The 26650-nt window shown below is 46.9% G+C and overlaps 1 protein-coding gene across 1 annotated transcript in view; it reads left to right on the top strand.

The window, feature by feature from the left end:
- Positions 1-392: 392 nt before the first annotated feature.
- The window catches only part of DLK2 (delta like non-canonical Notch ligand 2), a 229302-nt gene continuing 203044 nt past the window's right edge, over positions 393-26650 (top strand). Inside the window, exon 1 of the mRNA XM_086925991.1 lies at positions 393-2196. The gene's annotated coding sequence lies outside the window, so the exon portion shown is untranslated. The remainder of the gene's footprint in view (positions 2197-26650) is intronic.

Raw genomic sequence — 26650 nt, 5'->3', positions numbered from 1 at the left:
CACACTCACGCACCCACCGTGAGTCAAATATAGCCAGCCCTTGGCCGCGGCGAACAATGGCCGGGCTTGGGTTACACGGCAGCAGGCTGCCGCTGTTTGTTGTGAGCGGAGGGGGCGCGGGCGGGGCAGAAACACTTGGCTCTGTGCATTAACACCGGCCCTGCTGGCGCGTGTGTGTACCCTGCGCAATCACCCAGCGCACGCCCAGCCTAGGCGGCCGCCGATGCCAGCTAGAGAGGCGCACCGCGCATCCTTGGGCGGCAGGACTGCGCGCGGGAAGGAAGGTGTGAGCGGGGCTGCAAGGTGTAAGGACAGGACGCGGCAAGAAGCAAGGGCGGCAAGAAGCAAGGTGTAAGGACAGGACGCGGCAAGAAGCAAGGGCGGCAAGAAGCAAGGTGTAAGGACAGGACGCGGCAAGAAGCAAGGTGTGAGGAGAGGACGCCCGCAAGGTGTAAGGACAGTAAGAAGCAAGGTTTAAGGACAGGTAGAAGCAAGGTTTGAGGAAGGATAGGAATCTCCGCCTGACGAAAGGTGCGTGAATGTAAGAATCTCCTCCAGCCGAAGGGTGCGTTTCTTGCGTGGACAGTAGCAATCTCCGGGAGAGGAAAGGTGTGCGGAGCGAGACTCCACAAGAGTGGTCAGACGGGGCTAGAGAAGGATTCCTCGCAGGTGGAAAGCGTGCAGACAGCATAATTTGAAGCAAGCAGAGGTGTGCAGACATTAACCTTTCTTGCAAGAGAGACGCCAAGACATCAACATTTGCTGCGAGTAGAAAGTTGTGTTGGCGGTAAGATTTTCCAGAAGTGAAAGGTCCTCAGACATCAGCGTTCTCCACAAGTGCAGAAGTGTGCGGAGGGGACGCCTCGGTGCCAGCGGGCAGGATGCGGGGGCACTCTGCTCGAAGGGAAAGGTGCACGCGAGTGTGACAGAGCACAATTGTACGCAACTGAGAGATACGCGGACTGGAGGATTTATGGCAAGAAAAGCATCTGTGGGATTGAAGCAGTAACATCTAAGGACTGTTGGATTTACCACAAATGGTAGGATTTGCTGCAAGTGAGGAGAGGCACGGAGAAGATATATTTCAAGAGTGGGTTTGTGGAGAAAGTAGGACTCACCTAGAGCATAAAGGTCTGCAACAAGTAGGATTTGTCACAAGCGAAAAAGTTTGGAACTGTGGAATGCGGAAAGATTAGCAGAAGGTAGGATTAATTGCAAACAAAAATGTTTGTAGGGTTGAAGTTATTGAGGGTGTGTGGGTACTAGTATTCATCGCAAGTGAAATGGTGTCAAGTGAAGGCTGTCACAAGCAAAGTAACTGTGGAATTGCAATAAGCCGAAATGTGTGCAATGGGCAGGACTGACTGGAAGCAGGATATGTTGCTGAACTGGACCAAGCAAAAATATTGGTGACCAGAACGACTGGCCACAAATGAAAAGGTGTGCCGATGCCAGGATTCACCATAGTCGCAAACATTTTCGGACAATAGATTTTGCAAAAATCATTAAGGTGTCTTGGCAACAGAATTATCAGTCCTCAGAAAGGTGCGTGTATGACAGGGTTTGCCTCATTTCAGAAGATCAGTGGACAACAGAATTGATCATATCCATAGAGGCTTTTGAACGACTCAATTCACCATAACTGAGCAGGTGCGTGGATATCAAATTCACAAGAAAAGGTGAGAGTAAGATCATTTGTCTCCATTGAAAAGGTGAGAAAAATACACCATTCACCTAAATCAAATAGTTGGGTGTATATCACAGTTTGTTCACCTCAAAAGAAAGATGAGTCAAAGATACATGTTAGCATAATTCAAAGAAATTACAGGTCTACAGGATCCATCACAACAAAAAGGTCTTAGGAGAGCACAGCAGATCTTTACTTGAAACGTGTACAGACAACAGAAAAGGAGCGTGGACAAACCAAGATGGAAAAGTTGTGCCATCTATATTAAAAAATGATTGGAACACCAAGTTCGGAACAATAAAGGTGTGTGCACCCCTAAAGGTATTTGAGACAATTCCATGGAAAGATTGTTTTGGCGATGACCTCCCCACTGGATATGGTCTTGGTTCGACTTGTGCTACGTACGAGCCACCAGAGGCCGTGAGTAGTGGAACTGGCCCTTACACACTGCAAGAACTAAAAGCAGGTGTGGCAGACGGCAATCTGGTGAACCGACCGCAGGAGACGAGGTAGGTACAGGAGCTCTCTTTTTGGGAGAAAGAGTACGGAAGGGAGTGTTCATGTTGTCTTTAATTGAGGTTTCACTTTTTACTGCGACCTTATTATGTTAGGTTGGTTATGTGTACTGCACAGTATGGGCACACAAAGAAAGGAAGCGTAAACTGGAATGAGAGCAAGGAGTGCTGGGGATGGAGTGGTCTTTTCTGAAATGGTAGTATTTCACCAACAGTCAGAGTGCTACTGGGGTATGACAAAAGAGGTTGAAGTAGGTGTGTGGAAGTGAGGGGTGATAGTGCAAAGAATCATGGTTGGCAGAGAGTTTCGTCACAGAGAGGTACCAGGGTGGATCACAATTATGTATTTTTTGAAATGTATATTAATGTTTACAATTTATTATACATACACTGATGACAGGTGCTGTCAAGCTCTCGTCTGCTGTGCAGGATGAGCTGCTAATCTTCTCACAGGGTTGCAATACTATAAATGACCACGTGTCGGGACCCCACGCACCACACCCAACTCTTCCAACGCAAGACCTTCTATAACAAGAAATACAGACCCAGAGTTCTGCCTGCACACACTCGGGACACTTTAAATGCTACAATGCCACAAGAGGGGTACTGAGAGCTACACAAATGCTATATTGCATAATATCACGTGAACAGCCATTAGTGACAATTTGCTACAGCACTGCTCTCCCTTTATTGTCATATCAGACCAGCACTTCTTAATAGGGGTACCATACCTAAAGAGACAGTGTGGGAGATATAAACAGTGTGGTTGTATTGTTGATAAGCCAGAAGAACACCCCTTGTTGGGGTGATATGTCTCAGGAGACAGTACAGCACACATTAACAGTGATGCTATACCTATAATGAAAGAAGGCAGCACGGTCTTAAGAGGCAATATATGTATTTGCAGTGCTTTTAACCAGGCTGTCTCGATCAGTAAAGCAGTTCTTCACACTCTTCAGTCTCCTCATACGTGGGTGTGATCAATCCACTAGTTCATTCTGTCACTCACTTGCCCTCTGTTCGGCTTCAATAATGGCTAGATGCCCTTCCCTAATCAAAACTCTCTCTGCAGTTCATCTCTTCTCTCTCCACTACATCTTGCCATTTACTCCTCTCCTTCTTATACTTCTCTCTACATTCTCCTTACTTCAGCCCCTTCCTCTAATTCTCCATGCAATTTCATCATCTTCATTCCCCGTCACATTCTCTGTGTAAGCTTCACCTCTCTTCTCTCCCTAGGCTAGTGACCATGCGTCTTGGATTTGCAGGGCCTGTCTTGTTTTTTCACCACCTGTCTCAACATACTTCAGTAAATTTAGCACATGTCCCTGTTTTGAGGGAATGTCTCTGAACACAGAGATACGTTTTTAGGTCAAGCCTAGCTGCAGCGCGCATGCACTACTCGCTCTGCGAGGCATGCTCAATTGGAGTATGCACTGGAAGCCCCGCCCACTCCCCACCCATATTTGGCACTGGCTTGTGTCATTGTCCTTCCTAAATGCTGGATTGTGATTCGTAAATAGGCTTGTTAGTCCCTCCTTGTCTGCATTTGTTACCTTCCATGAGGTCTGGACCTTTTACTTGTGTTGGCACTCTGCAGCTTTTATTACTAGTTGGTGAGGACTATTTACTTAATTAATGGGTTCTTTGCTTAGCTGTAGAAGCATACATGACGTGCTGTCCGTTTTAACCCCTTCGCTGCGGCTGCGATTTTTCCGCTGTGCGGTAAACAGAAGAACAGGGCGGGGCCGTGACGAACCCCAGCCGTCATCCGCACACGAGCACTGCGGAGCGTGACGGCTGGGGTTCGTCACCAGCATGGGAGGGGTTAAACATGTTTTTTTTCTTAAAACGCGGCACATCGGTAATGGCGCCAGCACGTCTTCTTTTTAAAATACGGGTTAATATAACAAAAAATATATTTAGATCGCACAGCGTGCTTTTTGTGTTAACATTGTATGTTTTTTTCTCTCCCAGCGCAGCACATCGTGATTGACACCAGCGTGTCTTCTATTTAAAATGCGGGTTAATTCAACAACAACAAAAAATATATATTTGTTTGCAACGCGGGAAGCTTTAAGAATAGCATTCCGCTCCTTGCTTTTATTTCATGCACACACTACGATCCCGGTCTTTTAAGGGCAGCCAATGCTACCTCACAACCCCCTCCATGCCGCTGCCACAATAGGGAGTGAGGCACAGGGTGGAGCGCACTTGCGTGTGGCTCAGATCAAGCCCTCCTCCGCAAATACAGACATGTTGTGCAGTGTACCTGGGATTCGTGGCAGGCAATCTCTGATGTCACGCCTAGCTGTCCCCCGATTTATTAACTATGATTCACAAGGTTACGGGGCAATACTACAATCCAATCCAATCCAAAAATTATTTATTTCGGCCATTCAGACCATAAAAGATGCAATAAAAACATTCAACATTTAAAAAACATCCACATCAATAAAAACATGCTAATGTACATTACATAAGAATTCGTTTCCTAGGAGAGTCAGGACAAGGGTAGGAGATAACATTACAGTTCATATCAGTATTCAGTCTTTTACCAGTTTTCTCCTTATCTGCCACATAGCCATTATAAACTTGGCAACTGCGAAGACTATGTGAGGCAGGGTACTTGTTTTCAGTATTCTGTATAAGTATAGGTAGTTCCTTATGCCCAAGTTCCTACATAATGGCGCTAACCAATATTTCCTTGGTCTATTGTAAGCTGGGCAAAAAAACAGAACGTGAATCTCCTCCTCATCGTGATTGTTGCACCCTGGACAGATTTTGTCATCCCTCAAAGTCCATTTACAAGTAAAGGTTTTGATGGGCAGGGTGCCTAACCTCCATTGAACAAACAATTTTCTTGCTAAAATGGGAAAAATAATGTCCATAAAACCTTCAAACTGGTAAGAATTTTTGGAGTCCAAGAATTGTTTGGTTAAAATGCCATTGTTGGGTGCACACACCAGAGAAACTAGACTTTTCTCCCTGTATATTTCGACAAATCTTTTGCGAGGGACCCTTTGGCAGCCTTGTTCAGGAGACTCCCATAACTCAGGGAGTCCTAGACGGTACAGTTCTCTCTTTATAAAGGCCAGCCACGGGATTCTGTTGCGCTGGTTCAGATTCATTACATGGATAAGGTCTTGCCTATGGTGTGCAAGCTCGCCGGTGGTCCAGAGCCTGTGCCAGAATCTTAGCGGTTTCAATTCCAGATCCTCGCCTATCGAGGGGAGGCCCACATCCAGTCTTAGAGGAAGCAGGGGTGTGCCACGGGGGAGAGCCAGGAGACGTCTGAGGAAGTTGTTTTCAACCCTGACAAGTTCTGTCTCAGCTTTATACCCCCATAACTCACTACCGTAGGATGCGGCAGCTTTTGCTTGGGTTTTATACATCTCTACTGCCGGGCTAATGGGTTTAAAAGTAGAAGTGTTTGCAACCTTCAGAATCGCCCCCGACAGTTGAGATTACTTTAACCGGGATCTGGCTATCTGAGGGTCCCAGGATAGATTCTCATGTAAGGTTACCCCCAGGTACTGGAAAGTTTTTACCCTTTCCAGTCTTGCAGAACCCAGTGTTGGGTTAGGTCTGGTTTTAGGGGAGGGATTGAATATCATGAATTTGGTCTTCTCTGTATTGATCTCTAGACCATGTTGTCTACAGAAAAGACCAAACCCATCTAATATTCGTTGAATCCCCATCGGGGATTTTGAAAGCAGGAGGGTGTCGTCAGCAAACATGATAGCCGGTACCCTTCTGCCTGCCAACAATGGAGCGTCGCCATCCGTGACATTGTCAAGATGGGATATGACACTATTAATGAAAAGACAGAACAGAGTTGGCGCCAAGACACAGCCCTGTCTTACCCCTCTTAAAACCGGAAACCTAGATGACAGCGCTCCATCCCTCCCACACCTAACCTGAGCAAAGTTGCTGTCATGGAGCCTAATTATGGCATGTAGTAGATGGGTAGGAACACCCAGCTCCTTTAGAACCTCCCATAGTTTCATGCGGGGAACCAAATCAAAGGCGGACCTCAGGTCCACGAACACCATGTACAGCCTCCCCCCCTCGATCCTCAGTTTTCCAGTAGAGGAGAACGAGGCGGAAAATCTGATCCATGATGGACGTGTTTTTCCTGAAGCCCGCCTGGAGGGGACTCAGGATCTCGTTTTCCTCCAACCAGTCTAGAAAGTGGTCCAGGAGAAGGCGAGAAAATAATTTTTGGGGGACATCTATAAGACTGATCAGCCTGTAGTTGGCTGCGAGCAGAGGAGAGCCCTTTTTAAAAATAGGTACTATCTCTGCCCCCAACCAAGTACAGGGGATCTCCATGCCTCCTGCGATGGAATTAAAAAGAATGAGGAGGTACGGGCCCCAGATATCTGGGTGGTGTCTAAAAAGATCACCAGACAATCTGTCAAGTCCCGGGGCCTTCCTCAACGCCAGTCTCTCTATTGCACTGACTCCCTCACCCAAAGTAAATTGTAGTCCGACTACAGGGTCAGCTAAGGCATCAGTTGCCACATCGTTAGCAAATTCCGGAGTATCTTGGTACAATTTGCTAAAGTGGGCTTCCCAAACGGATGCTGCTATGTTTGGCTCCACTGCAGTTTTTGGTTCTCCTGAGCCGATGTTAACCAAGGACCAACATTTTCTAGAATCCATCGCTTCTAATGCTAGGGAGAGGTCCTGCCATCTATTCCAGTCCCATTCAGATTTTGCGTGTGCCATGGCTTCCCTGTATTTTCTCCTAAGCTCAGCTACCTTACCCTTATTAGTGCCTGCTTTTATTGTGGCTATTAGCTCAGACTTAATCTTTTTACAAGAGGAATTATACCAGGTCGAGGTTCGAGTCTTTTTCTTCCTTGGTACTACCACCGGATAAAAGACCTCTCCTAGGGTTCCCACTAAGTCTATGTGGATTTGGGCTAGTTGATTAGTCCATCCATTTCATTTAACTTGGGAACTACTAGTTCATATATTTTACTTATACTGTCTATTGAGTTTACCAATTTCCCCCATCTTACCCTACGTCTGTTGGAACTAAGAATCAGATTCCCTGGGTCTTCACTGGGGTCAGCAGGTAGTGGCCCAGCAACAGGTGCAGGGTGCGCCATGTCTAATAAAAGGGCATTGTGATCACTGTCTGTTCTTTCAATAACCCTAAAATCCTGAACCTTGGACCACAGACCTGTGTCTACAAAAATGTAGTCCAGGCGCGATTCATGGTCCTTCCTATTAAAGGTGCACGATGAAGGGGTGTCAGAAGGGGCACGCCCATTACAAGCCCTAAGCCCTAAGCTCAGCTACCTTACCCTTATTAGTGCCTGCTTTTATTGTGGCTATTAGCTCAGACTTAATCTTTTTACAAGAGGAATTATACCAGGTCGAGGTTCGAGTCTTTTTCTTCCTTGGTACTACCACCGGATAAAAGACCTCTCCTAGGGTTCCCAATAAGTCTGTGTGGATTTGGGCTAGTTTCTCATTGAAATCTGGAGGTCTAGGCTGGTTGATTAGTCCATCCATTTCATTTAACTTGGGAACTACTAGTTCATATATTTTACTTATACTGTATTGAGTTTACCGATTTCCCCCATCTTACCCTACGTCTGTTGGAACTAAGAATAAGATTCCCTGGGTCTTCACTGGGGTCAGCAGGTAGTGGCCCAGCAACAGGTGCAGGGTGCGCCATGTCTAATAAAAGGGCATTGTGATCACTGTCTGCTCTTTCAATAACCCTAAAATCCTGAACCTTGGACCACAGACCTGTGTCTACAAAAATGTAGTCCAGGCGCGATTCATGGTCCTTCCTATTAAAGGTGCACGATGAAGGGGTGTCAGAAGGGGTACGCCCATTACAAGCCCTTAGCGCAAAATTTAGTGTTAGGGACATAATTTGCACCGCAAGAGGGGACCAAGATTTGGGATGGGGGGATTGGCATGGCGGGCCCCCCCAATAGTCATCTTCATCGGTTAGGGCACCCTCCTTCAAGCCTTCCAAAGGTTCAAAATGACAGTTTTTTTTTGTTTTCAAAAACTTTATTCGATCATTGATTAATAATCATAAAAGTGCATACATAAATAAAAACATGAGGGTACAGCAAATTTTAAGTTAATCACATATCAAAAAAGCATGCTATTCCTCAAGCATATCGATTTTAAAATAAATACAGCAGTAAAAAAACAGATGTCCTGTGAATCAAGTCCAAATAAAAGCCCCATGGCCGATACAATAGTGGATACATTATATTTTTTGAAAAGCGGTTTCAGATATATTTTTCGAAGGTGAAGATAAAGAGGGCATAACAATAAAAAATGCTCCGTACTTTGCTTTGTGGTCCCATCACACGGACAGGGGGCAGTAGTATAGGTCTTCATTACAGGGTACGCAACAAGCAAATGAACAATCCCCATCCGTAATCTTGTCAATACATATTGGTGGGATCGAATAGTAACCAATTTAAGGTACCCTGAAAGCCCCATTTCTTCCTTAGTATATCTGTCATAAAAACATGTGTGGAGAACTGAGCAGTAGCTGCGTTGCGCTTCACCATGCTAACCCTCAAAAATTCATGTTTAAGCTCACTCTTCGGGATATCTAAAACACAAGAAGGGTTATCACGCCCAGTAAGATTAAAACATCATTAAATGTTCGAATAATATAGTTAAGCCAAGGGATGCGGGAACATTTGTCCATGTGAAGACAATCTAAAATAATCTTTCTTGTGAAACCAGTCTGTTCCTTAATCCATATGGATCTCCATAATAACAGGGGTCTTAATCTGATCAAGTCAGATAGATGTTCTAGACCAACCTCCTGATGGATCAGCTTTGTTGAGGCAGAAGATGGTAAACACAGGAGTTTTTTGACAAGTTTGTTTTCCTCAACCTGGAGCATGTTGTTTTTACAATGGCCCCACACTTCTGAGCCATATAGGGCCAGAGCAACACATTTGTGTTGGTATAGGTACAACATGTCTGGTATCCGTCTTGAGCCTAACTTGGATGCAAACTTAAATATGCCAAAAGAACACTTGGCCATTTTGGCTCTTACATTAATCATTTCAGGTGTCCACATCCCCCCTCTGTTAAAAGTGATACCCAAATAACAGAATTTGTCCACCACTTTTATAGTTTGGTCCATAACTGTAAAGGGCCTTAAGTTTTTAATTTTCTTCCCACAGGGCATTATAAAAGTTTTTGAATTATTAATTTTTAATTTTCTCCCTTTAATAAAATCTGCAAATTTATTCATAAGTTTTTGCAACCTAAGAGGGGTTGGTGAGAGCAGAACCGCGTCATCCGCGTAAAGCAATATTGGGATGGAAAGGCCATCAGCAGTCGGTGCATCTGCACTGATGGTCCGTAGTTCCGACTCAATTGCATTAATAAAAAGGGAGAAAAGAAGAGGTGCAAGGACGCATCCCTGCCTTATTCCAGAACCTACTTTAATACTGGGTGTACACTCCCCCGATTGCCCGTAGCGTATCTTAGCCGTCAGATTCCTATAAAGTTGGGCCAAGAAATAGATAATATCCTGTGGAGCACCCATGTCCAACAAGGTTGACCACAGAAGGCCGTGGACAACCAGGTCGAAGGCACTGGTCAGGTCGGCAAAGCAAAGAAACAACGAGTCTTGTTTAGCCCGTGTATATTTGCCTATAATAAGGTCTAAATTAATGCACTGTTCTATGGTGCCTAACCCCTTGCGGAATCCATACTGAGAATCCGCAAGGATCCCTTTATCTTCTACCCATTCCTCCAGACGACTCAGTAATACCCTGCTCATAATTTTTAGGGAAGCAGTGAGGAGAGAAATCGGGCGATAGTTTTTTGCCTCACCCCTTTCCCCTTTTTTATACACCGGGATAATGATTGATTCCCCCCAAGTCTGTGGGGCCGCAATCATTGCAGCTGCATTAAAAACCTTTGTTAACAATGGGCTCCAGATGGAGACCTCGGCTTTATAAAGGTCAACGGGTACCCCATCAGGGCCCGGTGCCTTTCCCCCCTTGCTGACCCGGATGGCGGCATCCACCTCAGAGACTGTGATATTAAGAGGTAGGGGGATAAAAGCCACGGTCTCCCTATCACCCCCTACAACTAGTCCTTCAGGGTTAAAAATACTAGTAAAATGAGCCACCCATTGTTCCTCAGACACCTGGGCAGACATTACCGGGGCTTCTTCATTTTGGAGGAAGGGACTATTGACAGTGGACCAAAAAAGCTTGGCATCCTTAAGATCCACTGCCTTAGTCAGGTTGTTCCAGGCCTCTTCCCTTAGTTCCTGTTTCCTATCCCTCAGATGAATTGAGTATTCCCTTCTAAGGGTTTTAACTGCTTCCTTATCCCTGGGTTTACCCTTAAGAGCAACTTTAAGTCTTTGTAGGGATTTAGTACATTCCCTGTTAAACCATCCCCCGTTATTCCTAGGGCCCTTTGATTTTCTTCCAGTTAAGATTTGTGCAATGTTTTTATTAATGATGTCAAAACTAGCTAGAATATCAGCATTATCCTTTTCGGGTTCGAGACAGCATTCCACCTCATCTATACAAGCAGACACAATGGTACTTAGTAAACGTTCCTCATTTTGCCTACCCCATTTAATTCTAGGGCCATTGGGTCTATGTGGAACTACATCTGTTACTACACTATGTAACGCCTTTACTTTATCCCCCCACAAGGAGAGATACATTGTTAGACAGTTATGATCGCTTAGGGCTGGATCTACTATTATGGGTAAGGAACACAAAGCTGTAATATTGGAGGAGACAATGAGGTAATCGATAACTGTGGCACAATTCCTACCAATAAAGGTCGGTACCGAATTGCCCTCACTGTCTACGCCAGGTAACATAATGCATAAATCCATTTTAAGCATAAGAGTGTTTAGAGATTCCCCATAAACCGAATGTAAAAAAGGGGTCTGATCTTCCCCTACCTCACCCCCATACCCACACACCCTTTTGCCAGCAAATGGGCACATGTGAATGTTGAAATCTCCGCCCCACAAAATATCAAAAGACACATCACTGCGCCCATATAGCCTTTCCACCTCCGCTTCAAGTTCATCAACTATGTCTGTTTTTGAGTGGTTAAAGACATTGTTGTAGTGGTTTATTACTAAAACATTTCGCCCATTCCTGTGTTGTAACCACAACAGCTGAGAGTGCAGACCAACAGTCCGGTGGATTTTCACTCGAACCGGTAACCTCACAGAGAGTAATATCACCATCCCACCACTGGCTCTCCCCATGTTGGATGGCTGAGCATGGCAGTTATAGGCAACATACCCATCAAGATAGACATCTTCGGCCGCCCAAGTCTCCTGGAGACACAAGATGTCAAATTGGGTTATAAATTCTATCCATCCTAGACGATCTATCTTATTATTCCACCCAGCAATATTCCAACTCGCCATCTTATACCCCCGTTCTGTTAAACTAACAGCCTCAATAGATGGTGGGGGTAGAGTATGTATGTGGATTACTTCCCCTGGCACGGGGTCTTCAGATAGTCGGGTCGGAGTTGTACCTCCTTTGGCCGGGGTAGGAGTATCTGGGTTACAATGAAGCTGCCCAGAAATATGTGTATTACACCCAGAGCTACAAGTAACATTGTACCCATTCGGCGAGTTAATAACAGTTGAACCTTTTTCCCCCGTGCCTGCACCCGTGTCTCCCCCTGTATCTCCACAGAATTCCTTACCCCCCTCCCCTGTGGCTCGATGGCATCAGTCACACAGTCTTCCAGGCCACTAAACACGTCAAACCTGTTGATGGTATCTAGGGGTGTAAAAGGTTTGAGATGATCCATTCTCCTGTGTGTTAGGGAGTTATACCTTGGGCCTACAGTATTCCACCCATACGGGTCTACAGCTATAGGTGGTTGCTTGTCGTAAAATATAGGGCCATTATTGTAGACAGGTGGACGATATGGGTTTGAGTGCATTTGCCTCAATAACGGGGGGGGGGGACTCGCTGTGATTGATGATTGGGTGGGAACACCACTGAGCGAGGATAAAAATATGTTAGGGGACGGGGGGTAATAGATTTACTTCCGTGGTCAGAAGGCCAGTTAAGTATAAAATGGACGGCATTCTGATCTCTGAAATTAATGACCACTATGTCTCCCTCAATATCTTTGGGTCTTCCTCCCAACCAAGGAAGGCGGCGGACATGGACAATTTCTCCATTGATATTATTTGCAATAGGTCTGTGTAGACTTAACCAATGCAATATTTTATTTTTCAGCTGGGCAAAGCCCTCCCGTTTGTTCCTCTCCAGCTCTGGTACCCCAGTAAGGACTACTACAAAGGGTACAGCTTCTGGTGGGAGTTCTGGAAGGGGGCCCTTGTTATAGTTACCTCGAGCCGGCCGCTCGTTTCCTCTTTCTCTCTTTTTATTCCCTGGGGCTTGACCAAGATTATTTGGCTGTCCATTAGACGTTACAGCCGGGGGCAATGTGGGTTTACTCTTAGGTACAACAGGGTTACTCCCTGATGTACTTCCACTCATATTATTTGAGGATTGAGGCACAATGGTAGTCTGAACAGGGGTAGGTATAGTAGTTGTAGCTGGAATACCTGATGAGGTAGGTAAAATTGGAGTTTGTATAGGGGGATTAGGCAACACTTTATTAATCACTATCTTAATTCCCAATTCATGTTCTATCTTTCCAAGTCTATCTTCTAATTTATTAAGTCTATCTACGATAGCCAGAGTATAGGTCCTCATTATAGACTCTATGCTATTGATCAAGGCACCATTTGAAGGTTCCTGTAGCGTCACAACCGCAGGGAGGCTGTCGGCGGTGGAGATGACAGAGTCTATTAAGGGGGTTACGCATGGATGCATAGGTGATATAACTATCCTTCCTTTATCTGTTACTTTAACCCGTCCTCCCCTAGTACTGTCGTCCTTTTTAGTGCCAAAATCTGCATGATTAATTTTCCTCTTAGGAGGGTCAGATTTTTTACGCCTTTTTGTCGGAGGAGGGCCATAAATTTTAACTGGCGTGACTTTTTTTGCCCTACTTTTTTTTTTTTTTTTTTTTTTTTTTTTTGGAAAACCTTTATTGAACAGTATGTGCAGACAAATACGGGCCTACAACCCTCAGGCCGGCCTCGACAATAAAGAGCACGTCAGCAAGTAATTACACTTCTCAGCGACAAAGCAATAAATCAACGAATAGTTCAGGTTACATTATACACAATCGTGCCGCTAAGCGTCAGGATGATGAGGTTTAATTTTAAATTAAAGTCCTGAAATGAGTCCGTGGCAACGGGTCTGGAAGGATCTGAATCAGAGCAATGCAGTTAGGACTTATACTGGGCAGCAATCACAAGAAGGGTCAGCAAGCATGATCCATAAGGCAAGAGATCGCGCTGAGTAGAATCAGGATAGTAAAGAAGCATATCAAATGGCGATCTCCAAACGCTACCCAGAAGCACCCACTCCCCCCACAGACCCAAGAAAGAAGAAAGGAAGGAGGCAGCTAGAACAAAATGAGTCCATAGCAACAGGTCCGGAAGGAGATGAATCAGGGCAATGCAGTTAGGACTTATATAGGGCAGCAATCTCAAGGAGGACTAGCAAACAATATCCAAAAGGCAAGCGATCGCACTCAATGGAACCAGGATAGTTAAAAACATAGCAAATGGCGATCCCAAAACGCTACCCAAAAGCACCCACTCCCCCCACAGACCCAAGAAAGAAGTGATGAAAGAGCTAGCCAGAAGAATAAGTGCAGGAAGAAAAAAGAGGGAAAGGAAGAAGAAGGAAAGGAAAATGAGGCCCATAGAAAGAAAAAACCAACAAGAAGATATACCCCCCACCCTACACACATGCAGAGGCTACGGCCTACCCCCCCCTAGCAGAGTGTCTGTCGCCCCAAAAGAGTACCCGAAATATAGATGAAGATAAAGAGAAAACTAAGGAAAAGAATAAAATGTCACGGTTGATCGGAGGAGGGCCAAGGATTAATGTAAGCAAAACATAATCGATACCTGCGGCCACCCAACCCCCGGCCCCAACCTAACACCCATACAACTTGTACCTCCAGCAATCACAAGTCCCAGTCTCAGTCTTATATGTCCCGGTGTGCAGCAAGAAAGTCCCCATCCTCAGCCTTGTCCCCTTCGAATCCGTAGTCCAATCGAAACTAGTCGCAGCGCAGCCAGTATGGACGAAATGGACCACCATGGAGACCATCGGGAAAGTTGGGGTGTAGGAGACAAGGCAAACTGGATCGTTGCTTGACTGTAAGGAACCAGAGGACGTACCATCGCTAATCCACGGCTAAAGCCCCAGGGGGCAAAACGGTGTATAGGTTCCAAGATAGCAGCCGGCCGGTGCACAGAGAGCAAGTCCAGGAGGGCGCTCGGCAACATGGCACCCGTGAACAAAGGAAATGGGCGAGGCGGCGACGGGGACCCGAGCCCCGGCAGCACAAGAGAGACAACATCGTCAGACTCCTCCAGAAAAGGACCGAGGAGTACCTCAGCGGGTCTCGGGACACGTCCCTCCGCCACCGATCCGCACCCCAATTCGGGCAATCCACCGACAGTCGGCTCGGGGTATGGCTTAACGCACCGCTCTGGAGAGTCATCTTGGCCATCCAACAGGGCCCCATCGAGCTGGGCCCCCAAATCGGTAGCAAGAGCACGAAAGTCCAATCTCAGGTCCTCCAGTGCCGCCAGGATGTCACAGAGCCTCAGCGGTGGATAGAGAACGGAGGGTGCTGCTGTGTCCGCCATCTTGGGTAATCTGCCATGGAGCGCCCTCGGGATCAAGCCCCCGGCATCAGCCATCGACATCAGGCAAACCATGGAACCTCTGTGAGGCCCCGGTGGTGCAGAAAACGTGAAGGCAGCCAAATATGAAAAGGCAGGAATACTAGGAGCAACTGCAGCGCTGGGAGATCCACCGGCAGGAGCAGGGCGCCTGGTGCAGAAGATGGCGTCTGCTGCTACAAGCTGCAACAAAGAAACAATCCCGGACCCTCGCAGCCGGGCCGGGATACATGAAGCAGGAGCCGGCAACAATGTTGCGATCGAATCGCGATGGGCTGCTGGCAAGGAGAAGGCTGCTACGAAAGTTACACCAGCGCCGAGCTCCGAGGCCGGTGCCCCCGCTCCTCCCTCTCCGCAGTGGCCGCCGCTGTCGCAATTGCCTCCGGCCGTCCCCACTAACAATGGCCCGGCCGCTTCCTCTGCTGAAGGCCGGAGTGGTGACCGGGGTGGAACTCCGCCCTGGTAGCTCCGTTTCGGACCGGGGACACTGCAACGTGGTCAGGAGAGCAGCGCCGGGAAACGTGTTGCCAGGAGGCACAGGATTTCGAGCAGGATCTCAGTGAAGGGCGCCAGGGCCGACGGAGCCGAGGAGCTAGGCGGCCATCTCGGCTGCAGGCTAGGCTCCTCCCCTCTTTTGCCCTACTTTTAACTGCTTTGGTTTGTTTAGGAATAGGGGTAATTTGTGCTTTGGTTATAACAATAGATGCAGTTGTACTAGGAGTGGTAGCACTGGTTGACAATTTACTAGTAGTGCCTAGGGGTTCAAATTCGTTCGTAGATGTTCCCTCTCTAAATATTAGAGGGATACTATCCTGCGTGGGGGTACAGATATTTTCAGTAAGAGTTCCGTCCCCCGTAGAGCTAATTAACACTGGTGAAACCGGTAATGGTCTATTCTTTAGGCTTTCAACCGACCGCCGTCGCTCAGCCCGAAGTTCTTCAAAGGTGGGGGTAGTTGGAGAATCCAAGAGAGTTTTCTTAAAATAATTATCTAATTTCCCATTTATCAAACTCACAGGTTTCTCAGGGCCAGCCAACTCCGGGGTTAGTATTTCAATTGACATAATGATTGATAATATAGTATACCCCCCAAACACTTACACAATAGTCCTAGGCTGTTCGTTAATCGACCAGGGAATCTGGCCCAGTCCAGTCTCTTTGGGCCACAGAGGGCCCGCCCTTTGCCCGGGCTTAGCCCCGGGCGCTCCCGCGCAGCAGGGTGCAATTATTCTTATCGGGCGGTTCCTCCAATTGGGTGAAGGGGCGGGACCAAGAGGGAGAGCAGCCCAGGTGTCACGGGCGCGGGGTTTCCCTTGGACTCCTGGGAAACGGAGTCCACACCCCGTCGCTCGCAGCCCTCTGTCCCAATCCCCGGTCAGCAGAGTCTTGAGCCCAAGTCCTAGGGCAACGCGGGACCCGCGAAGCGGGTTCCGCTAGCAGCTGATGTAAAACAAAGATCCTGTGGAAACGGCTGAAAGGTCAGCAGCAATTCGACCCAGTTGCTGGAAGATAAGGTGAGTGTCCCGTGTTAGTAAATCAGGCGGGGCACTTTATCTCGATCCTGAGATGCAGGGGGCGGGACCAAGAGGGAGAGCAGCCCAGGTGTCACGGGCGCGGGGTTTCCCTTGGACTCCTGGGAAACGGAGTCCACACCCCGTCGCTCGCAGCCCTCTGTCCCAATCTCCGGTCAGCAGAGTCTTGAGCCCAAGTCCTAGGGCGACGCGGGACCCGCGAAGCGGGTTCCGCTAGCAGCTGATGTAAAACAAAGATCCTGTGGAAACGGCTGAAAGGTCAGCAGCAATTCGACCCAGTTGCTGGAAGATAAGGTGAGTGTCCCGCGTTAGTAAATCAGGCGGGGCACTTTATCTCGATCCTGAGATGCAGGGGGCGGGACCAAGAGGGAGAGCAGCCCAGGTGTCACGGGCGCGGGGTTTCCCTTGGACTCCTGGGAAACGGAGTCCACACCCCGTCGCTCGCAGCCCTCTGTCCCAATCCCCGGTCAGCAGAGTCTTGAGCCCAAGTCCTAGGGCGACGCGGGACCCGCGAAGCGGGTTCCGCTAGCAGCTGATGTAAAACAAAGATCCTGTGGAAACGGCTGAAAGGTCAGCAGCAATTCGACCCAGTTGCTGGAAGATAAGGTGAGTGTCCCGCGTTAGTAAAACAGGCGGGGCACTTTATCTCGATCCTGAGATGCAGGGGGCGGGACCAAGAGGGAGAGCAGCCCAGGTGTCACGGGCGCGGGGTTTCCCTTGGACTCCTGGGAAACGGAGTCCACACCCCGTCGCTCGCAGCCCTCTCTCCCAATCCCCGGTCAGCAGAGTCTTGAGCCCAAGTCCTAGGGCGACGCGGGACCCGCGAAGCGGGTTCCGCTAGCAGCTGATGTAAAACAAAGATCCTGTGGAAACGGCTGAAAGGTCAGCAGCAATTCGACTCAGTTGCTGGAAGATAAGGTGAGTGTCCCGCGTTAGTAAATCAGGCGGGGCACTTTATCTCGATCCTGAGATGCAGGGGGCGGGACCAAGAGGGAGAGCAGCCCAGGTGTCACGGGCGCGGGGTTTCCCTTGGACTCCTGGGAAACGGAGTCCACACCCCGTCGCTCGCAGCCCTCTGTCCCAATCCCCGGTCAGCAGAGTCTTGAGCCCAAGTCCTAGGGCGACGCGGGACCCGCGAAGCGGGTTCCGCTAGCAGCTGATGTAAAACAAAGATCCTGTGGAAACGGCTGAAACGTCAGCAGCAATTCGACCCAGTTGCTGGAAGATAAGGTGAGTGTCCCGCGTTAGTAAATCAGGCGGGCACTTTATCTCGATCCTGAGATGCAGGGGGCGGGACCAAGAGGGAGAGCAGCCCAGGTGTCACGGGCGCGGGGTTTCCCTTGGACTCCTGGGAAACGGAGTCCACACCCCGTCGCTCGCAGCCCTCTGTCCCAATCCCCGGTCAGCAGAGTCTTGAGCCCAAGTCCTAGGGCGACGCGGGACCCGCGAAGCGGGTTCCGCTAGCAGCTGATGTAAAACAAAGATCCTGTGGAAACGGCTGAAAGGTCAGCAGCAATTCGACCCAGTTGCTGGAAGATAAGGTGAGTGTCCCGCGTTAGTAAATCGGGCGGGGCACTTTATCTCGATCCTGAGATGCAGGGGGCGGGACCAAGAGGGAGAGCAGCCCAGGTGTCACGGGCGCGGGGTTTCCCTTGGACTCCTGGGAAACGGAGTCCACACCCCGTCGCTCGCAGCCCTCTGTCCCAATCCCCGGTCAGCAGAGTCTTGAGCCCAAGTCCTAGGGCGACGCGGTGACAGTTAAAATCTCCAGCCATCACTATCTTACAGTCGATGGGGAGTTGACCCAAGAATGACGAAAGATCGTCAAGTGTAAATGATTCCATGGACACGCTAACTGGGCGTGAGTAAACATTAATGAATGCCAGATTGAAGGCATTGGGCCATTTGAGTAGAACACATTGTATGTCCTGCGAAAGAGTGGATAGATTCTCCGCAACACACCCAATATGACTAGCTACCCAGACCGCCAAACCACCTGAGGGCCTCCCTTTACCACTCCACTTAGCTTTGATTTCAAAGATTGCGTATCCCGCTCTAAACAGGGGTTCCCTGGCCCAGGTCTCTTGGAAGAGACAAATGTCACAGCTGCCTACTAAGGAATCCCACTCATTTTTACCTAATTTATTGACAATACCCGCCACATTCCAGGAGAGGACCTTCAAGGTTCCGACTGGAGTCTTTGGTCCCAGCCCCCTGATTATCTTGTGTGCGGTGTCTGGCGGTACAACTTCGGGCCCTTGCAATGTTGTTACCAAGGTAGGTGGAACTACGGGTGCTAAATTAGGGCCAGGTGGGCTCGAAAGTAGGTAGTTTGCTTGGGCCCGGGAGCTGGAAGAAATTAAGCTCTCCCGGGGGAATGCGTCAGGGTTTTGAATGGTGTTATCAATTGCGCCTTTCCCTCTCCCCTGTCCCAACGGTTCACCAACGATACTTTGGATGTGCCCTGTAGATGCACCCTATGTGCCCGGTAGATGCACCCGATGTGCCCGGTAGATGCACAAACTACAAGGTATGGGGTAGCAACAGGAAGATCCCTTCCAATCCAAACAAGTCTAAGAGTGCATTGTTCCAGTAGTGTCACTAGACCAACATTACAGGCCCCAAAAGGGGTGGGAGCTGTGTAAAAGATTCTGCAAGGAGTGCTACTAGCTGGAAAATATGTCAATATTCCTACAGGAAAGCATCAGAAATTGCAGTGATGACGCATGATAAATCAGGACACCTTGGGGATTAGATTGCCCGCCTCTGAAACATGCAGTGATCTGCATTTTACACGTTAAGACCCCTGCAAAGTTATTACAGCCTTCCTTCCTACTGGTGATAGGGAAAATTATACCACTATATTCTGTCATATTGACACTTATTGTTTGCAGTGCTTAGTAGCTCTATGTAAGAAACAAGTTGTGGTAACTGGAGAAATTTACAAATGCTCTAGTTAAAGTTAGTAAAGCCATCCACATGCAGTAAAAGTGCAAAACGGTGCTCGTTTACTTTCCATGATGTTTCAAGCTGTATTCTTTTTTTAGTGTTCCTTTACGCCCTGTTTTTTTAAATTAAATATTGTAGTTATGCATATAAAATGGGGAACAACAAAACTGCTGAAACTATATAAACAAACTGGTCTATTCTAACAAAGTTCCATTCCTGTGCTAATGGTAACGCATTCCCAGGAGCAAGCAGGCATGAAATCACTTTTTTATACACAGAACCCCTTTGACAGCAACATCTGTGCACCAGCCCACAATCCCGTCACAGGGATGCCAAATGTCAGCAGTTCCACTACCACGCAATCTACGCCCATCCCTGTCCCGCACTGTCATTTACAATGCCAATAGCTTAAACATGCGTAAATGAGAGACATATTGCATTGCAAATGCTTGTTATGCTTGCCAGTGCAGAAATACAAACAAGCCTCTAGCAAAAGCAATTTATTTATATATAGGTTATGCTACATCTAATAGTTACTCACTGGCTGTATTTTTTTATGCTGGTGACTGCTATCAACTGGTGAGCGCTGTCAATATATCAATCAATTCCAAGCCCAATCACCAAAGCAAATTTTTAGTCCTACTCCAATGTGTGTGCAATGTCCTGTTTTTTTATTTTAATATCTGGTCATCTACCCTAGTGATTTTACCTCACTCCATCCCCTTCCTTGTCACCTCTTATGTGCTTTATTAGGCAGAGTCCTGCCCATTTCCCTCAATGGAGCGAGAATGAAGCCCTCTCCACATAGTCAATAGAGCAGATTTTAGACAGTATAGGCATACATTGCAACTAATGTGATTTTGGCAGGCAACTCGTGCCCCCGGTGGGCTCTTGCAGTCTAATAATGTATTGTTTTCAATCAGATTTCACAGAAATAGTCCCTTATGTGATCAGTGATGGGCAAAACGTGCATAATTTACTGTAGCGTAATCATTTAAAATTACTGCAGAATTGCACATAATTACATGAAATGCATCTCACAAAAAAAAATCCAAACTGTGTCCGTTCGAGGAAACATTTAACTTCGAAATGTAATTCCGAGTTGATTTCTGGTCGGTCCCACTTAAAAAATTACCGTAACAGTCCGCTTTGTAAAAAATATGTACCTGAAATGCTAATCCAATGATTAGATAGCTGTGGTCTAGCAATCGCACATCCAGAACGTACAATTTTGGGGTCCAGTATCAATGTCGACCTGTAGTAAACATTGGTGTTCACATGGTATCTACATCATCCTGCCTTTGGGTGTATAAAGACCAAAGAACGAAAAAGTTTATATTTCTTAAATTAGAAAGCAATGATACAAAAGCACACAAACACAAAGTCTAGTATACAAGAGTCCTTAAGGCATTTAGTGCAGAAGCTCCAGCCAATTACTTGTACACGGACACTTGCTACGAACAAATTTGGGGGTTATCAAGGCTGTCTTCCTACTTACCAACCTATTTACGTTTTGAGTCTTCTTGTATCGAACTTGGCACACACTACTTCAGATGTTCCCGCTATGACTAATTACTTACGGTGTGGAGATTCTATACTTAACATTACTGATGAGAGTTTGACTTTCTTCCGGTATATTTCACCCATCTTGAATCTATGTGATTTGGGGTTTTTGAGAATTGATATAGAGCCTTGAAAAAGACTGTGTGGCGAAACGTGTCGGCTCCCTTTTGATGTGTAATAAAGTTCACAATGAAGTTATATGTGAAATTTTCACCTGAAGTTGGAATAAGTCCGCCTGGCACTAAAAGGCTTATGGACTACTATGTACTGGACTACCTAAAAAGCTGCTTGCGTTCAAAAATTACTCGAACTGAACATCTTGTGCTAAAATTGCTCCCAGAAATCACGCAATATGGCATAACGTACTCTTGGTAATTACATGTAAATTTTGTTATGCAGAATTACCAAAATTATACCAATGATACTAGCGTAATTAACATTTCGCTCAGGCGTTACAAGGGTGGGGAATGGGGTATAGAAAATGGACCCCCTGTAGAGAAAGGTAAGAGCTTCACTGGAGGGGGCACCCCCCCTTCACTATAGAGTACATATCCCCATTTTAAAGGGGGAGCAGAGTCCCATTGTACAGAGAGTGGTGGCAGAGGTCACATTGTAGAGAGGTTTGTTGTCTATGAATACACATACATGTGTAGAGGGCAGACCCCTAGTGGTGCTGAAAGAAGGGGTGCTGCAGCACTCCTACACTTGGAGGTGCTAAAGAAGGACAATGAGAGCTTTAGAACGTCATTTTTCAACGTAGCATACATTATTTGTTGATGCATTAGCGCAGAGGAAATATGGCTTTACAAACCACTGCATATTTTCATTCTGCAAACTATCTTTACCTTTGTCTGTCTACAAAGTTATGTAACTTAAGTCTTAAATTAGACTTTTGACGAATTCTTAGGAAGCTCAAAAGAGATGCAGACAAAGGTTGAATTATCACTCACAAATATTATAAAACATTTGCTAGTTCCCTTTCAGAATGTCATATTTTGACGAGGCCCACTAAATATTCTTAATGTCGCAACATGATGTGAACAAAGTAAAAAAATAACAGACCAATATGTATTCATTTTACCTTTGTGTGTGTTAGTCTCATGACTAAAACTGACTTACTGTTAATCCTTTTCTCAAATATTATTAAAGTTAGTACATTGCAGGCGCCTAGACCAACATGTTGTAGGTCAGTGATCACTTTTAGGTGCGGAGGTTCATGTAACGTTTTGATCTGAGGACTTCAGTATACTCTGTAGGTTGGGTAATAGTTATTGCACTGCACTACTGTGTATGTTATGCTACATAACTGCAGAAGCAGGCTTCCATCTGGGCTGCTAGTTGTGTCCCAGGTTTGGGGTAGCTTTGAACCTGTGGAGTAGGTACATGAACTCATTGAACTGGCATGCAATTAAATGGCACAATAAATGCAAATGAGACCTTACCTTTGGCCCTGTCCTGACTGAAAGACCATCTGCACTATATCCACTTCACATATAAAGTGCAAAAGCACCCTCGCATGTACGCTTCTGCTCACTCAATAATACTTAATTTTTTTTAAACTCCTAAGAATTTAGTGACCTGTTACTACTGACTCGCACCCTGAAAATTGTTCCAGTACAGCAGCAGACTACCATTGCAAGGAGAGCTGAATAGATTACCCATTTTACACCTTAACCTTATGTAACACCCATTCCCTTGGACCTTCACCAAATGAACCTCCCGCCCCCCTTTCTACACCCTATCACCCCCTCAAACCTTGTCCCTGCCGAGGTTTAGATGGACACAAGCTTAAGGCAGAAGACACTCCTCCCCCATAAGTATAACAGAGAGGATGCGGAGGGTCCTCTCGTCTCCTCAGTGGGAGCACTGAGGCCCACCCCACTCCCCGGTGTAATCGCCCCTTGAGCCAGATCAGAGGCCCTTGTAACGGATCATGTGTCGACAGGGCGCGTGGCGCACACGGGCCTAGCCACAGGTGCCCGACCCCTTGGCCTCCTCCCGGCCCACTCCTCGTGCTTGAGGCCTGCGCCCCGTCTCCCCTGCCACCTGTTCGAGACGAGGGAGGCGGTTCTTCTTCGTGTGCCCGGGGCTGCCTCGAGCTCCCCCTCAGGGCTCCTTCTTCCGCGCGCACTTCCTCTCCTGCTACGTCATAGCACGCTCGAGCTCCCCCTCAGGGCTCCTGCTTCCGCGCGCGCTTCCTCTCCTGCAACGTCATAGCACGTGCCTTAGTGACCCGTCCCGGAAGCGTCCAGATTTTCAAATCCCCCCAAAACGGGTAATATCACAAACATAGAAGTAGGACCGCACCTGGCAGCGACCATGGCGGGGAAGAGGTGGGTTCTCAAAAGGGGTGTACATCCTCACACAGGGAACATGGACTGTAATTGAGCGTTCGAGGTAAGAGAGAAGCATTTTAATAACAAATAGATACAAATAAAATATATATACGAATACAATAAGGTTGTCAGGTGATTTATGTCATCCTGGGCACGGGCACCATGTTTCAGTCCTGGCTTCTCTGTTTTTACAAACTGTTGTTTTCATGATTTTTAGGCCTTTTGATATACGTATCCATGATACATTCGGTTATTAAAGGAACACCCAGGACTGGAAGGCATGGATTCACGTGGTGACATTACCATACATGCCAATAGACCCGAGTCACACGGGAGACTCTCGATTTTTGAAGCAACGAATGCCATTATTTTGCCTGTCTCCCGCCTGAAATTGCCTGTCTCCCGCCTGAAATTGCCTATGTTTCAATAGAAGTTCATGGAGAAAATATATTCGCCCGATTTTTTTTAAATCTCCCTCTTCCTTCTTTTAAAATGTTGATACTTTAAGTGGGCCGGGTCTCAAGGGGTCTGAGCACCGGCAGTTTTTTTCAGGGGGCCTCGAAACGGGTCTCTATCGGGCTCTTTTGTAATAATTTTTAATAATTTTATACAATAAAAATTGACTTGACTTGACTATCGGGCTCTGTTTTGAGCCCTGACACAGCCGGTCCGTTTTTTTCCAGACTGCAGTGACAGCAGTTTTCTGTCACTGAAGTCTGGAAAAAAGTGCCAGGGCGCAAAACAGCCCGATGGAGACCCGTTTAGATACGGCAGGCACATCAATGTGCGCTGCCCACACTTTTCACTAGTGGAGAAGTTACGGCATGACATCATGCCAGGTGAGTTGTAGGGGAAGGGAAATCCTTTAAAGTGTCATTTTCTTTCTGGATTTCCCTTCTCTTTCTGAAACGCAAGAGCAGCAACATTGTGGTAGGGTCACCAGGGCTTTAATTGGAAGCGTTTTCAATATTATATGTTACAAACCATAGTTGCAGCCTATTTATCTTATGCAAGTAATAACCATTGACAAAGCCAATATTCCTTACTTAATGTAGATATGATGTTACTTATATCAAATATCTGGATGCAATGACAGAAACAGCAAAATACAAGTTGGGCAGCACACTATGCTAAGCACAGATTTTGAACGTGTTTAAAGCCACGCCCCTAATTACACTGACCACGCCCCTTTGAGAGACCCCCCCCCCAGTTTTTTCATCCCACTTAAAGCCCTGTTGATATGCATGCATGCCATTACATACAGAAACTTTTCACGTGTGCAATCTAAATCACTTAACAACGAGTGCTGTGCTAAGTATTACTGCACAAGTACAGCAGAGACTCATGTTCACTGGTGGCTGTTGCGGGGCCGCTCCTATAACCTGTGATGCACCAGTAGAAGTTAGGATGCTTGTCACAGAGGTGCTGTAGGGGTGGCACATGAAAGCGCTATTCAGGGAGGACCTTAAGACCTGACTCTTCGAACGAATCTCAGACCATTCCCCCACTCAGTGCCTTGAGACCCTCATGAGTGAGTAGTTGCGCTTTACAAATTAAGGATTGATTGTTCCTGTATTATGTCCCCCAAATTTCTGACACTGGCTGTTGAAGCCTCTTGAACATTCGTTGCATCTTATCCTTGTGTTCAAGGTTCACTAATGCCTTGGCAACAAACTTAGTCCGGGCGACAGAAATCATAAAACATCAAGGGACGAGCTACTTAAAGAGCGTCCACTCAAAACACTATGTTTTCTTCTGCTTCAAGTGCCAGATGTTCAAAGAACTTCCACCAAAACCACTAGGGTTTCTTCTCCATGAATTGCAAGTTGCTCGCTGTGTGTCCACTCTAAACACCATGCTTTCTTCTGCTTGATTTGTCAACTTCTCAAAGAATGTTGACTCGATACACCTCGCCTGCTTCTGCTTGCACTGCGCCTGCTCAAACCGCAGTCGCTTTAAATGTGTTCTCCTGACTGAGGTGCCAACTGTTTGAAGAGCTTATTCCTCAAATGCCATACCTTCTGCTGGCGGAGCCAGCTGTTCAAAGAGCCTCCACTTGAAACATCCTGTTTTATTCTGCCCGAGGTGACACCTGCTTAATATGAAACCAGGTGAAATGCCATATCTTTTTCCGCTTCACATGCCAATTGAAAGGCAATATCTTATTCTGCTTCAAATGCCAGCTGTTCAGAATATCTATTTGAAATGCCATGTCTTCTGCTTGAGGTGCCAGCTGCTCGAAGAAATGCCATATCTTTCCAGATTGACGCGCTAGCCCCTTCTAAAATGCCTTGTCTTCTTTTGCTCTTGATGCCAGCTTCTTGAAACGCATCCACTTGTAATGCCAGCCCTTCTGCTCGTGGTGCCACCTGCTTGAAGAGTCAGCACTTGAAATACCATGTCTTCTTATGCTTGAGGTGCCAGCTGCTCAAAGAGTATATACTTGAAATGCCATTTCTTTTTCTGCTTGGGGTGCCAGCTGCTCAGAGAGTATCTACTTGAAATGCCATGTCTTCTTCTCTTTGAGGTGTCAGCTGCTCAGAGTATCTATTTGAAATGCAATGCCTTCTTCTGCTTGGGGTGTCAGCTGCTCAGAGTACCTACTTGAAATGCTATGTCTTTTTCTGCTTGGGGTGCCAGCTGCTCAAAGAGTATCTACTTGAAATGCCATGTCTTTTTCTGCTTGGGGTGCCAGCTGCCCAAAGAGTATCTACTTGAAATGCCATGTCTTCTTGTGGTGCCAGCTGCTCAGAGAATCTATTTGAAATGCAATGTCTTCTTCTGCTTGAGGTGCTAGTTGCTCAAAAAGTATATACTTGAAATGCCTTTTCTTCTTCTGCTTGGGATGCCAACTGCTCAGAGTATCTACTTGAAATGCCATGCCTTCTTCTGCATGCCATGTCTTCTGCTTCAAATATCTCCTTCTCGAAGAGTGTCTCTTAAAGTGCCAGGTCTTCCTCCACCCGAGTGGAGACTTGCCCAAAGAATGCCGGCTGGTAAGTCCATCTGAGATTCTCGGTGAGTGTCCACTGCAAACTCCCTTTTCTTAAGCTGCTGAAAGAGCGTCACTTTAACTGCCATCTCCTTCTCTGCTCAAGGTGGTAGCTGTTTGACGAATGTCTACTTGAAATGGCATGCCTTCTTCTGCTTGGCATGCCAACTTCTAATAGAGTGCTCACTTTAAATGGCATGTCTTGACCTGCTAGGAGAGTGTCCACTTGAAATGCCAAACCTTTGTACCTTTGAGGTGTCAACTCCTCGGAGAGTGTCCT

This window comes from Lissotriton vulgaris, chromosome 6, assembly GCF_964263255.1.
Source record: "Lissotriton vulgaris chromosome 6, aLisVul1.2, whole genome shotgun sequence".
In the NCBI taxonomy this organism is placed as follows: domain Eukaryota; kingdom Metazoa; phylum Chordata; class Amphibia; order Caudata; family Salamandridae; genus Lissotriton; species Lissotriton vulgaris.
The sequence above is the reverse complement of the archived record's forward strand: the minus strand, read 5'-3'. Positions and strand labels throughout refer to the sequence as shown.